This window comes from Ambystoma mexicanum, chromosome 5q (assembly GCF_040938575.1).
Source record: "Ambystoma mexicanum isolate Mex_15411 chromosome 5q, UKY_AmexF1_1, whole genome shotgun sequence".
Taxonomy (NCBI): domain Eukaryota; kingdom Metazoa; phylum Chordata; class Amphibia; order Caudata; family Ambystomatidae; genus Ambystoma; species Ambystoma mexicanum.
The window spans coordinates 152,840,106-152,853,692 of record NC_090933.1 but is presented as its reverse complement, the minus strand read 5'-3'; positions in this window follow the sequence as shown (position 1 = coordinate 152,853,692).

Sequence of the window (13,587 nt, the reverse complement as noted above, 5' to 3'; positions counted from 1 at the left end):
GAGGGTATAAACAAAAAATTAAAGGAAATTCGTCAGGGAACTGTCATGTCTATGTCAGTCATTTGTGCACTAAATAAAACACGAGAACACACACATTAATTGATTCTCTCCTGATACAATCCTATCAATGCCTATAAAGAAATACAAATAATGGCAATAGAACAATGGGCCACTTTGGTATTCCTATAGGGTGTATATCCACAGCCACACCCCTTGTTGAAACGTTTAGTTACCTATGGAAAAAGAGAAACAAGAAGGGCAATTAGAACAAAGTCCACATGCCCTACCAAACTAACCAGTATATAATTTACCAGTTGTGAGCTTTTTTTCTATTTTTATCAAAAATAACTCAATTTGGCTAAAAGGAACAGTGTTCACCAATCAACACCACCAGCCGACATTGGTACAACACCGAGGTCCGAGTCTACAATGGGTGCCCATCACTACCGTTGCCACCCTGGATAACTATTCCCACACACAGGACTCTGTTCCTGTGCCCCTACTAGTACATCACTTTACAAATGTGTGTGGCAGGTGCTTACCATCCAGAGGATGGTCCAAGAGGCTCAACTGCACTCTCACTTGGACAGTTTGGCCGAATGAAATACGCACCAGGCGTATAGATCCTGTGCTGCGGAATATTCTCATCCAAAATGTGCTAGGGCATCACACCTCAATTCTCTTCTGTGGGATAGAAACACACAACACGTGAGTAGACCTCAATAAGTCTATCACCCAAGACAATAAGGCGAAGAACAAAAGGGAAAAAAGGGAAGAAAAAAAAAAGGAAGGAAACTATAACGTAATCCTTGTTCACTCCGGGTCACATGACAAATACCTTTTTAAACAGAATTCTATCCGTAAGTGGGTAAAAAACTGGAACAAGAGGCCTCGGAGTCCACGTTTTACTACCACATGCTTCTTCATGCAGGGTCTGTCACATGTAGACACTAACAGGGAACCAGGAGGAAAAACACATGGGGAAGGAGAAAAAAGAGAGAGATATATCTATGAGGGTGAGTCTAAATCTCGCGGGTACTCATTCACCAAAAAACGCATGCGACTAGCTGCTGTATTTTACCTTGCTGTAGTTGGGCTTCACTCCGTACGGTTCCGTCTTCGGGTATTTGGCGTGGGCGTGGCTAGAAGTGCAAATCTAGCCGCCATACGTCATCCTTTAAACAGGAAGTGAAAATGAGTGGAGCATTGTGATTAGCGCGCCTATGTTTTGCGTGCGGTCACGTGATGTTCTCGAATGTAACCATGTGAGATTTTCAATTGGATTCCTCTCGCGTATCTAATATCATGTGCTGTATCACGTGGCATCCATGTCACTGTTTGTTTACATCCACAGCAGTGATCACGTTATAACGTACCGTGGGGACGGAGCACCCCCAAACTGCGCACCGATTCTGCATTCTTCAATCTGTCTGGGCCTGAGAGAATAACAGGTAGCAGTAGTGGGCCTGCAGTTGCACAGATGGTGGATGCATAGTTGAGAGACACATGCCACCTTGGCACAGACAATGGCACAACGCCTTATTGGTTCTCAAATCAGTCAGTGTGGCCAGCAACATTTGTCCATGCAGCCATTGACATCCTATGCTGACCACATGCCAGTATGCAGTTAGAGCACATTTTGAGTGATGCTGGTGTTACTATCTTTGAACACAGGAGAAGACTCTATGAGGCTCAGGTTGAATAACTGATGTTCATTAAAATGAATGAGCACCATATCCCAGTTCAATATGGCAAGATGTTTCTTTTGCAAGCACAGTGACAGGAAAAACAAAAGTTAGCAGCAGATTATAATTGGATCAGTAGAGGGTGACATATATGTCCCAGTGTGCAGGACTCCCTTGGCAGTAGAGGGGAGTGGTGGAAACAGAGGTTTCCATAGATAATATTAGCTAAGGCTCTGCAGAATAAAGGTTATATTGGTGCTAATGGATGTTGATATAGATAACAATGAAAAATAGTTTTGATGGCAGTCTCAACCACAGCATGAAGTACGAAGTGTGCTGCATTTTGTGTGTCTACTATCAGATCATAATAAAAGTGTGTGGGTTATATTTACCCTACATATTCCAATAATTGAACAGAGTATCTCATTCACACACCAAATTTGTAAATTTCTCCTCTCCCGCAAGAGTGGGGACACAGATTGAATTTATATGTCTCTCCTGCCTCACAGGCATTATGACATACACTCAATGTTTTAATCTGTCCTACCTTGCATGTGTGAGGGCTCTGTGCGGGATCAGGAATAAGACTCAGACACAGTGGCATTTCTGGTGATTTTTCAAAGTTTCTTATTAAAGAAAAATGAAGGGTTGGGGAAATGCTACCTAGCCCTAACTCTATAAGGGGCTTCCCTGCCTCAACAAAACTAATGAACATCTGTGTCAGGATGTATCAAAAGAGTTCTCCATCCTGTGTGCAAAATCCTAACCTGACCCTCACACACTAAACTCAATATAATGTGACAGAGGAGTGTATTTGAGCTGTACACCAACAGATCCTTCTCAAATTTCAGAACATGAAGACATGAAGGTGAAGAAAAGAAAAGAAAAGTAAAACAGGGTTTCAACAGAGAAGGGTTCTTCACAATGTTATGTGTGTACAATCCCCAAAGTAGATGGCTTTTCCCTTGGACTTTCTCCATTTTCACAAATGTTCACAATGTCATGTATAGATATATTTCACAGTTCATTCTTTGGACCTCTGATATCTTGTTCAGAAGAAAGCAGTGTGGCTCTTCCCTTATGACGCACAACAAAACCAAAGTGGTGGGATCTCTTCCCCGGTTTCTCAGATTTCCACAAATTCAAAAATGGGGGGTATCTGTCTCGATTCTACAGTCCTTGGTTTACTCTCCTGCCAGGGTTTTTCCTTTGCTTACTTGGGTGTGAGTCCCAGACTCGCCATGTGCCTGGTTTAATCTTCTGCAAGGGCTTGCTGCTTGACTTGGGTGCAAGTCCCAGACACGCTGAGTGCCTGGTTTACTCTCCAGCCAGAGCTTTTTAAATCAGCTTAATGTTCACATGCAAATGTCAGGTTTCCTTTCTCTACTTGCATTTGCTCTTTCTTGTAACCAAGTAATTATACTTCTTATAGTTTGGGTCACTGGCCCTTCTCCAGTTAAGCTTAATGTCCCCATTCCCCTTTGAGGGCTTCTGTTCCCTGCTAACAGTACGCAGCAGTTAACCTGAAGCACCCCAGTAACCCATTCTCCTTCTCTGGTCTTACCAGTTGTCTTTGGCAGTTTCAGCATTCCTCGCATCTCTCAGGCTCCTTTGTGGTCTGTCTGCTGACTGGCAGCGTGTCTTGTTGGCCTCCCTGTGTGTGCCTCGCTTTCTCCTTCACTCAGAGGTTCCTCCTGCTCCTCCTGGCAGTGCGGGGAACACTTCTTGGCCCGACCTCTCTATATGCTGTCTTCTCCTATTTCCTATAGTGGCCGGGGGCAATGGACGTGGCCATGTAGTGGGTCTAAAAGAAACATATTGGAGAAACATGTACAGTAGAAACGTCCGAAGGCCATGGCCAGTGGCCCTTTAGTGTTTTAAAATACACAGTGGGCACGGCCGAAGGCGATGCCAAATATCCAGGGTTGAAGGCCCTGACAAGTGGGCCCAAAAACAAGCATAGTTGTCACAGCCGAAAGCCACCTACTGGGTTGAAAAGAAACATATTGGGGGAATATGTACAGTGGACACGGCCGAAGGCCATTGCTAGTGGCCCAGTAGTGTTTTAAAATATATGTTCAGGGCCAACTGTATGGTGGCCATGGCCAAAGGCTGTGGCCACCTAGTGGGTCCAAAAGAAACATATTGGGGGAATACGTACAGTGGACACGGCCGAAGGCCATGGATAGATGCCCTTTAGTGTTTTAAAATATACAGTGGGCTCGGCCGAAGGCCGTGGTCAATGGCAAGGGCTGAAGGCCCTGACCAGTGGGCCCAAAAGACATGTATAGTGATTGCGGCCGAAAGCCGGGGCCGCCTAGTGGGTTGAATAGAAAGATATTGGTGGAACATGTACAGTGGAAATGGCTGAAGGCTGTGGTCGCAGGTCATGCCCAAAGGCCATGGCTGGTGGCCCAGTAGTCTTTTACAATATGAACGGAGCACGGCCTTCAACCATGCTCACTGGCAATGGTCGAAAGCCCTGGCTAGTGGGCTCAAAAGACATGTATTGTAGACAGGGCCTTCGGCCGTGGCCACGTAGTGGTCCAAAAGAAACATATTGAGGGCACATGTACAGTGCGCTTCACCGAAGACCATGGCTAGTGGTCTGCAGTGTTTCAAAATATAGTGTGAGGATGGCCAAAGTCTGTGTTTGCTGACCAGGGCCGAAGGCCTTGGCTAGAGATAGTGCCTACGGGAAAAGGCTGTGGCTATTTATTGGGTCCAAAAGAAACTTGGGCATCATGTGCAGTGGACATGACCTAAGGCCGTGGCTCCTGGCCCATTTAGTGTTTTAAAATAGTCAGTGGGCACAGTCAAAGCCATGATCACTGGCCCGGGACAAAGGCCCTGGATAGTGGGCCCAAAAGTCATGGCGCGGAAGGCCATAGCTACCTAGTGGGCCCAAAAGAAACATATTGGGGGAACATGTACAGTGCGCTCCACCGAAGACCATGGCTAGTGGTCCGCAGTGTTTCAAAATATAGTGTGAGTAAGGCCAAAGGCTGTGTTCGCTGACCAGGGCCAAAGGCCTTGGCTAGAGACCTAAAAAAATGTTATAGTGCCTACGGGAAAAGGCTGTGGCCACTTATTGGGTCCAAAAGAAACATGTTGGGAAACATGTGCAGTGGACATGACCAAAGGCCGTGGCTCCCGGCCAAGGCCATGGCCAAAGGCCATGGCTAGTGGGCTATTTAGTATTTAAAAAAAGTCAGTGGGCACAGTAAAAGCCATGACCACTGGCCAGGGACAAAGGCCCTGGATAGTGGGCCCAAAAGACATGGGGCGAAGGCCATAGCTACTTAGTGGGTCCAAAAGAGACATATTGGGGGAACATGTAAAGTGGACATGGCAGAAAGCCATGGCTAGTGGCCCGGTAATGTTTTAAAATATACAGTGTGGGGCATGTTCACTGGCCAGAGCTGAAGGCCCTGGCTAGTGGGCCCAAAAGACATGTATAGTCACAACGGCCTTTGGCCCTGCCCATCTAGTGGGTCCAAAAGAAACCAGTGGTGGCCACTGGCCATGGCCAAAGCCTATGGCTAGTGGCCCATAAAAAAACAATGGTGTAAATAAACCTTTGAAATTCACTGAAAAACCTGTTGTTAAAGTGCAGTTAAGTTGATACAATTTAATGCAACAAAATCCTTGAAATTCAGCAGCTGTGGGAAGTCATGACCAGCTTAACTTGGTGCGTTCCCGCTGCAAAGCCAATGAGCACATATATATTATAGAGAAGGACATACAAAATGGCATTATGGGGGACATATCATTATGGGGGACATCAATGAGGCAGCGCAACAGGGGGCATGAAGAAAACATGGCTTTAGCTGAATTTCCAGGGTTTTGTTGCATTAAGTTCTCACCTCAAGGTCCCTGCAACTAAAGTTTTTTCCTTGAATTTCAAAGGTTTGTTTTACAATGTATTGTTCGCCTTAACTTCCGTGCAACTAAACCTTTTTCCTTGAATCTCCAAGGTTTTAATATACCATTGTTTTTATTTGCACCACTCGCCATGGTCTTTGGCCATGGCCAGTGGCCACAGCCTTTGGCCGTGCCCACTGTATATTTTAGAACACTACCAGACCACTACTCATATTCTTCAGCCCTGCCCACTGTTCTTTTGAAAACACTACCAGACCACTAGCCACAGCCTTTGGTAATGGCCAGTGGGCACAGCCTTTGTTTGTGCCCACTCCATATTTTAAAACACATACCACCCATCGCTCAAAGATGTTCATCAATCTCAGACTGATTTGTACCTGTTTTCACAGTGGTGCTGTTATGTATAAAAGATAGCAGGCTTTTAAACTGTCCATTTTAGAACACTACCAGACCACTAGTCATGGCCTTTGGCCATGCCCACTCCAAATTTTAAAGCACTTGCAAACCATCGCTCAAAGACCCTTCATCAATCACAGACTGCTTTTGCAAAAGAAGAAAATGCGCAAGACAAAATAGAATTGGTAATGAACACCAGAAAAATAACCTGGGAGAGGAAATGTTCCAATAATTATGCTGGAAAAGTATAAAAGGTGCTTACATTTTAATTCCAGCAATCTGTAGGTAAATATTAGCTGGAAAACAAAATCCCAATACGAGACACATGCTTGTGGTCTTGTGGGTAAGCTCCTGCAGTGGGGACATGACAACCTAAGTAAAATCCTGGTAGACACATACTTTAGCAAGCTTGCCAACCTCAAAAACTCCAAGGTGTATGCGTCCGTCCTCTGAAAAAAGTTACACTGTCCACCCACATGTGTTCTTTACGTGAGCCCTGAAAAACAGCCACAATTAGGGGAAATAACTTCACCAGTGCCAGTATTGCTACCTCTATTGCCCATCCTTGGCAAATACTCATGACTTACTGGCCCTCTCATCATTTCCTCTCCTCATCCCCATGTCTGGCTTTCAACAATGCTCTGCTTTAAAAGATAACTTGAAAAGTGCATATACCATTGTATCACTCAAATATAGAAATCATTATAGAACTATGTAGGCAAAAAAAACTACAATTGTGGCATTATTCCCCCCCATCTTCACTAGGAGACTACAAATACCATAATGCAATTCAGCAAAGGGCAACACAATTGTCTCTCAGAGCTCTCTGAGAGCACTGGCAAGAGGAAAGATCTGTAACCCATATTGGCATATTGGGGTATAACGTGATCAAGCGCTCGGAGAAGCGCGAAGCGCGTCGTTATGGACACTGCCCTGGCGTTCTGTTCTGTTTGCTGTGTGTTCTTTGCCTACTATTTTTAGCCATCTATTAAACTCGTTTTTCTGTTACTTGGATTCGAGTTTGCTACTTTGTTTACTGGGACCTGCAGACCTCATGCTTGGAGTGCGGTTTTTCCTTCCTCCATGTCTTAACGATATATATATATATATATATATATATATATATATATATATATATATATATATATATATATATATATATATATATATATATATATATATACATTGTTAAGACATGGAGGAAAAAAACGCACTCCAAGCGTGAGGTACTGAAGGGCCTGAAAAAAAACACAAACTCGGATACAAGTAGACAAACCGAGTTTAATAAGTGGTAAAAGAAATTTAGGCGTAAAACACACAGCAAAACAAAGCAGGACGCAAGGGCAGTATATATTCTGTGAAAAATAATTGTGAAAGGGATGTTATGCTTTCAAGTAAAACCGAAACCCCCTAGAAATTCACCACTTATGGTAAGCTAAGCAGCATAACTCGCACCACCACCATGCACTGGTAACACTAACACCCAAGACATCAAAGATGACATCACACATATCATTGATCACATCACTGATTGGTTGAGGTTGAAGAAGAGGCTGTTGCAGTAGTCCAGCCTACAGATGACCAGGGCTCTAGAAATGCTGAGCTTCTAGGGGAAGGTGAGAAGCAGTAGAATGGCTGTAAGAAGGTAAAGCTGAAAGTGGGCCTTCTTTGCAAGCTACAAAATGTAAGGAGTAAAGGAGAGAGAGTACATAAAAATGACCCCAAGGTTTTTGGTCTCACAGGATGGTGGAGTATAGAGCCGAATGAAAGTGGCCAGAGGGTAGGAGGAAAACAGGTCACAGGTGTCACAACAAGAAAGATCTCCATCTTACTAGCATTGAGACAGATATTATTAGCTGCACACAATTCCTGGATGGCGGTCAAACAATCAGGGATAAAAAACAAAGATAAGAAACTAGTAGAGGAAAGTTTCAAGGAAAGATGTGTGTCATTAGCATAACACTAGAAATGGGAAAAGAAGAAGAACATCAGGTGAACCAGAGGGACGAGATAGATATTGAATAGCCACAATGATAGGATAGAACCCTGGAGTATGCTACAGGAAAAGAGTGAGGTGGTGCAATAGAAATGGCCCAGTTGTAGCTGGGAAGGGTGGTTAGTGAGGAAAACAGGCCAGCCAGTCTAGTGCCCGTTCCATAATGGCAGATGAATCATGTAACAGTTTAATGAGGATTGAATGGTTGACCATGTCAAAGGCGGAGGTGAGATCAAGGAGCACTATCCTCAATTGGTCTACGATCATAAATATCATATGCACTTCAAATATATAATTCTGCCATATTAAAAATACTGTATACTCCCCCTACATTACCTATAATTACTTTACACATATTACTATAGTGTGTGTGGCCAGTGGCCACAACCACCACAATAGAATTAAACCATATAAACAGTATGTACAATACACCTTCAAATAACAGAACTACCCCTGAACCCCATGCAACCCAATGATGTCCGCGGACACCAAAAGTGACCGCGGACTCGGCGGCACCTGCACACCTCTTTTCACCTATGGAAAACAGCTCCATATCAACTATATTCCACTCCCCCACCCTTTCCTGCCCCTCTTTTGGACACAAATAACCCCAAACATGTTTTCCAGACTTTTTCCCCACTGCGCTATTGTTACTTGAAGGTGTATTGTACATACTTGTTATATGGTTTAATTCTATTGTGGTGGTTGTGGCCACTGGCCACAAACACTATAGTAATATGTGTAAAGTATTTGTAGGTAATGTAGGGGGAGTATACAGTGTTTGTCAGGAGCTGAAAAGTGAATGGTGAGTAGATTGAGAAATGTGGCAAAAAACAATGGGCCTCATTCCGAGATTGGAGGTAGTCATGGCGCTATTTGCTCCATGACTGACTCCAATAATGGGTCAGAGTCCGGTGTTGTTCAATGAGGACTTACCTGTGTAGTCCAACCCTGGCGGGACCGGTAAGTCCCCATTGAACAAACCATTCTACATTCCCATTGAGCCCTTTCAGGGCTCAATGGGAATGGGGAAGGTGCTATTTACGGGCCTGGTAATGTCAGGACCGTAATTAGCGGCCTGGTCCCCTAATGGAAACCGTAAGGGACGTGTGGTCCGACCACATGTGCCCTGCGGTCCCCATTAGGGGACCTCGGAATCGGGCAGTAGGGGATTACCGGCACCAGTCTCCTTACCGGTGCCCGGTATCCCCTACTGCCCGACTCGTAATGACCCCCAATGTATGCATTTTAAGTAGGGAAGTTATAATGGGAAGAAAGTAATGATGGTTGGTGGGGTATTTAGTTAATGACGAAGGGTGTCAAGCAGAGGTATATGAAGGATAGATTAAGCCCATAAATCCTATGTCCAGGGATGTCTAGAAGAAGAAATTTCAAAATCCAAGTGGATATACCTAGGCTACGAGCTGACAAGGTTCACTAAGGGAAATAACTTACACTCCGATCAGAGTGACTTTACGGGCAAGAATAAGTAGCGAGGAGCGCAAAAGAAGAGATATATGTTGGGGCCGGTCAGTCTGTCTGTTTGTATATTGTGTTGTATGTGTTAATTCCATGATGAAATGTTAAAGAGCGACAAATAATAGATTGTGGTGAAAGGCTGAGGGTAGATTATTTATTTATTTAGTTATTGATGGTATCGATTGAATAGGTAGATTGAAGAAAAGTGAGACATAAAGGTTCGGAGCGAGCGGCGACAATGGTGAACACTCATATTATATTGTTTTTCTGAAAAGTATTTTTCTGTGTAAAATAACGGTAAGTATTGACAGTCGATTGTGACTTGTCATGATGGAGGATGTTACTCCGCTCATGCACCTATGCAAACAGCTGCCAAAACACACACTCAAGCATAAGCAGTATAGTTGGGAATGGGTTAACAGCACGGCAGATAAAATGTTCATGCAATGGTCACATGAGGGATCACTGTCAAAAGCAGTTTTGCAAGACATAACCACATACCTGCATGCTGCGTATGCAGGAAAGAAATTGGAAAAAAGCCTAGCTAACCCATAGCTTTGGAAAATGTATCAGGAGGAAAGGGAAGACCGGCCTTTTGAAGACTGGATGCTTAACCAATGTAATGAGGGGGGTGTTGAGACTTCTGCTCCGCCTAACACACCAGAAGTAAATGGCGATAGTGCAAAAGATGAAGGATTGTATTGATTAAGAGAGCTTAAGGCAGCGACAGGATACATTAATCAGATTCATGAGCCGTCTGTGTATAGCAGTGACAAGAGTCCAGCAAGAACTCTAGAAAAAGGTGTGATCTCTAAAGTCCAACTGGACAAAGAGAAAAGTGAACGACCAAGTGTGACCCTACGTATAGACCGAGAAATTAAGAGATGAAAAGGAGAAAAAGATAAACTGACAAGATAGCGCTCATACAGAACGAATGGATGGGTGGTCAGATGCACTTCAGATATTGCTCAAACTTGATGCAAAGAGCATCGAGGAAGTACAGCAAAGAGAAGATCAAGATGAGCAATATAAAAAATACAGGGAATGAATAAAACGATTGAAAGAAGATGAGTATAAAAGAAAGAGTAGACAAAGATGGGAATAGATGTATCAGGAGGAACAGTTAAGGAAGGAAAAGAGAGCGGAAGAGCAAAGAAAATATAACAATAGGCAGAGAGCAATCAAAGAATGATATTGGCTAGAAAAGAAAAGAGAAGAAGAGGAAGAACAGAAATTAAGAGATAAAAGAATGCACAGATGCAAAGATTAAGAGGTGGTTAGGCCAAATGAGAGAAGATTCAAAAAATGGGCTCCTGGTTATGGACCTATTCTACCCAGGAGGGTTACTTTAAGACAAAAATTACAATTGAATAGGTACAAAGAAGAGTGCTCTAATGAAAACACACTGTTTCACCCCTTATTACCCTCTGCATTAAAGGAGAAAAAGAAAGAAACTCACTTTTTTTGTTGTTTGGAGAAAATAATAGTTTGTTTATCTATGCAGTTGTAAAAATCAACATAGAGTGAACAGTTCTCCAAACAACATAACATCACACGGTTTAATGAAACCAACCGTACAGGCTTATAGGATATATTTACAAACACATGGGGTCACATAGTTTGACACAACAGTCGTGTAAGTAACGCAAACTCAATCAAAATACATAGTTTGTTATGGTGATTCATATACTTCAGTATAAAACAACACAATTAGACAAAGTAAGCAACAACAGAAAAAAAGGGGTTCGTGAATTGACAATTGGTAGTGGACAGTGACAATGCACTGTTGTTCGGGGTGCGTCTACACCAAGGTGTTTTGGCCGTTTAGGTGGACCAATTATGTCCCAGCATATGTACGGCCTTCATCAGGACGAAGTGCTGCACGGGGTGGAATAGGTGCTGCAGGGGAAAGGGAAAAACTCGTCAGGGGAGTGTGTTCGAGCGTGTATCATTTAAACAAAGGAATAAATCCAATACTGTGAGGCCACAGCTTACCTGTGGATAGTTATTTCCACTGGCACGAATTTCTAGTATTACGCCAGGCGTGGGAAGGATCTTAGTGTAATCCTATTAAAACGCAAAGAAGGGCACTCAATAGTGATCTGGTGTCTTACAGATACTTAAATAACAAATGAGTTATAGGTCAACCAATCTTACCTCACTTGTGAGGATCTTGGAGTGGGATGGACTCTGATTTTAAATATGCGGTCCTCGCGCGGAAACCTGAACACATAAATGAATAAGGGGCATATTAGTGGTGGTTCCACTCAGGGAACAAAATGCCTGACCTAATGGTGGTGTGTCTACAAAGATCTTACCTTTGTGCATGAATCACGAATAGCGGGCCAGTGGAGAGCGCTGTAGAAATGTGCTGACTCACTCCGGGGCTCGAAAGGGGCCTGGCGGCATAGCGTTAGTAACGCTGTTGCTAGGAGCCTTTTCTATTTATACGGCGGCCATTTTGGATCGAGTGCGTCCGAAAATGACAGATAACTCAACCATTAGGGCTCGGACTGGAAAAATACACTATTATCAGTCTTGGCCATGGTGTTGCCAATCTAAAAACGTAATTTGGAATGTAAATTTGAAAAATGATATCTATGTCGGCCATGTTGGATCGAGTGCGTCCGAAAAAGACAGATAACTCCACCATTAGGGTTCGGACTGGAAAAATACACTAATATCAGTCTTGGCCATGGTGTTGCCAATCTAAAAACGTAATTTGGAATGTAAATTTGAAAAATGATATCTATGTCGGCCATGTTGGATCGAGTGCGTCCGAAAAATACAAATAACTCCACCATTAATGCTCGGATTGAAAAAATAAACATTTATCAGTCTCAGCCATGGTGTGGCCTGTCTAAAAAAGTAATTTAGAAGTGTAAACTTGAAAAATGGTTTCCATGGTAACCTCAGAAGCCTTGTTGAAGAACAGGGCGTATTAGTGAAACTAAAGGGAAATTAAAATAAATTAGAACACTGAAAGCGCTCCTTGTGCTTGAAATGACTGGCAGGGTAGTGACATGACGTGATGTTGACATGCTTTTAGTAATGGAAAACAAATCCACATAGTAACATAGCACAATTTGTACACATGTTCGACAAGGGACAATTTGTACACAGGTTCGAGTGGCCCAGTCAATTCAGTGTTATGCATGCCATTCGACATTGTTGGAAATCTTTACAGCTGATAGACACTGATAGGCATCTTAATTCATTCATAGCCCTTTGGTAGAGATTTCATATTACATTTCTTGACCGCAGGTCAAAGGCATTTTACAGGTGCATATACATGATGACGCTGCCAATGATTGGGATATACAGAAAAGATTTCCATTCTACCGCAATATTCAAACCTGCGTGCACAGTGTTTAGTTTGTGGACCCAACGCTGTTCTAATTGCGTCAGTGTTTTATTTAAGTCTCCCCCCCGCTTTGCAGGTGTTACTTTTTGTAGAATGAACCATCGTAGGTCTGTATCTTTGTGGTTTTTGTTGGTAAAATGTTCTACTAGTGGCTTGTCGGCAACTTTGTTCCTGATACAGGACCGATGTTCCGATATTCGCATCTTGATGGCCCGTATGGTTTTGCCTCCCTTAGTGGGCCACCACAAGTGTGGCCACTGTGTAGCATGCCCTTTAACTCTACAGAAAAAAACTTTTGAACATCACGGAGTAAAATGGACCATGGATGATTTCACTAACTGCAACACGAAGGGAGTGATCTACGTGATACAATGCCCTTGCAACCTGATATACGTAGGCAAAACCATACGGGCCATCAAGATGCGAATATCGGAACATCGGTCCTGTATCAGGAACAAAGTTGCCGACAAGCCACTAGTAGAACATTTTACCAACAAAAACCACAAAGATACAGATCTACGATGGTTCATTCTACAAAAAGTAACACCTGCAAAGCGGGGGGGAGACTTAAATAAAACACTGACGCAATTAGAACAGCGTTGGGTCCACAAACTAAACACTGTGCACGCAGGTTTGAATATTGCGGTAGAATGGAAATCTTTTCTGTAGATCCCAAACATTGGCAGCGTCATCATGTATATGCACCTGTAAAATGCCTGTGACCTGCGGTCAAGAAATGTAATATGAATTCTCTACCAAAGGGCTATGAATGAATTAAGATG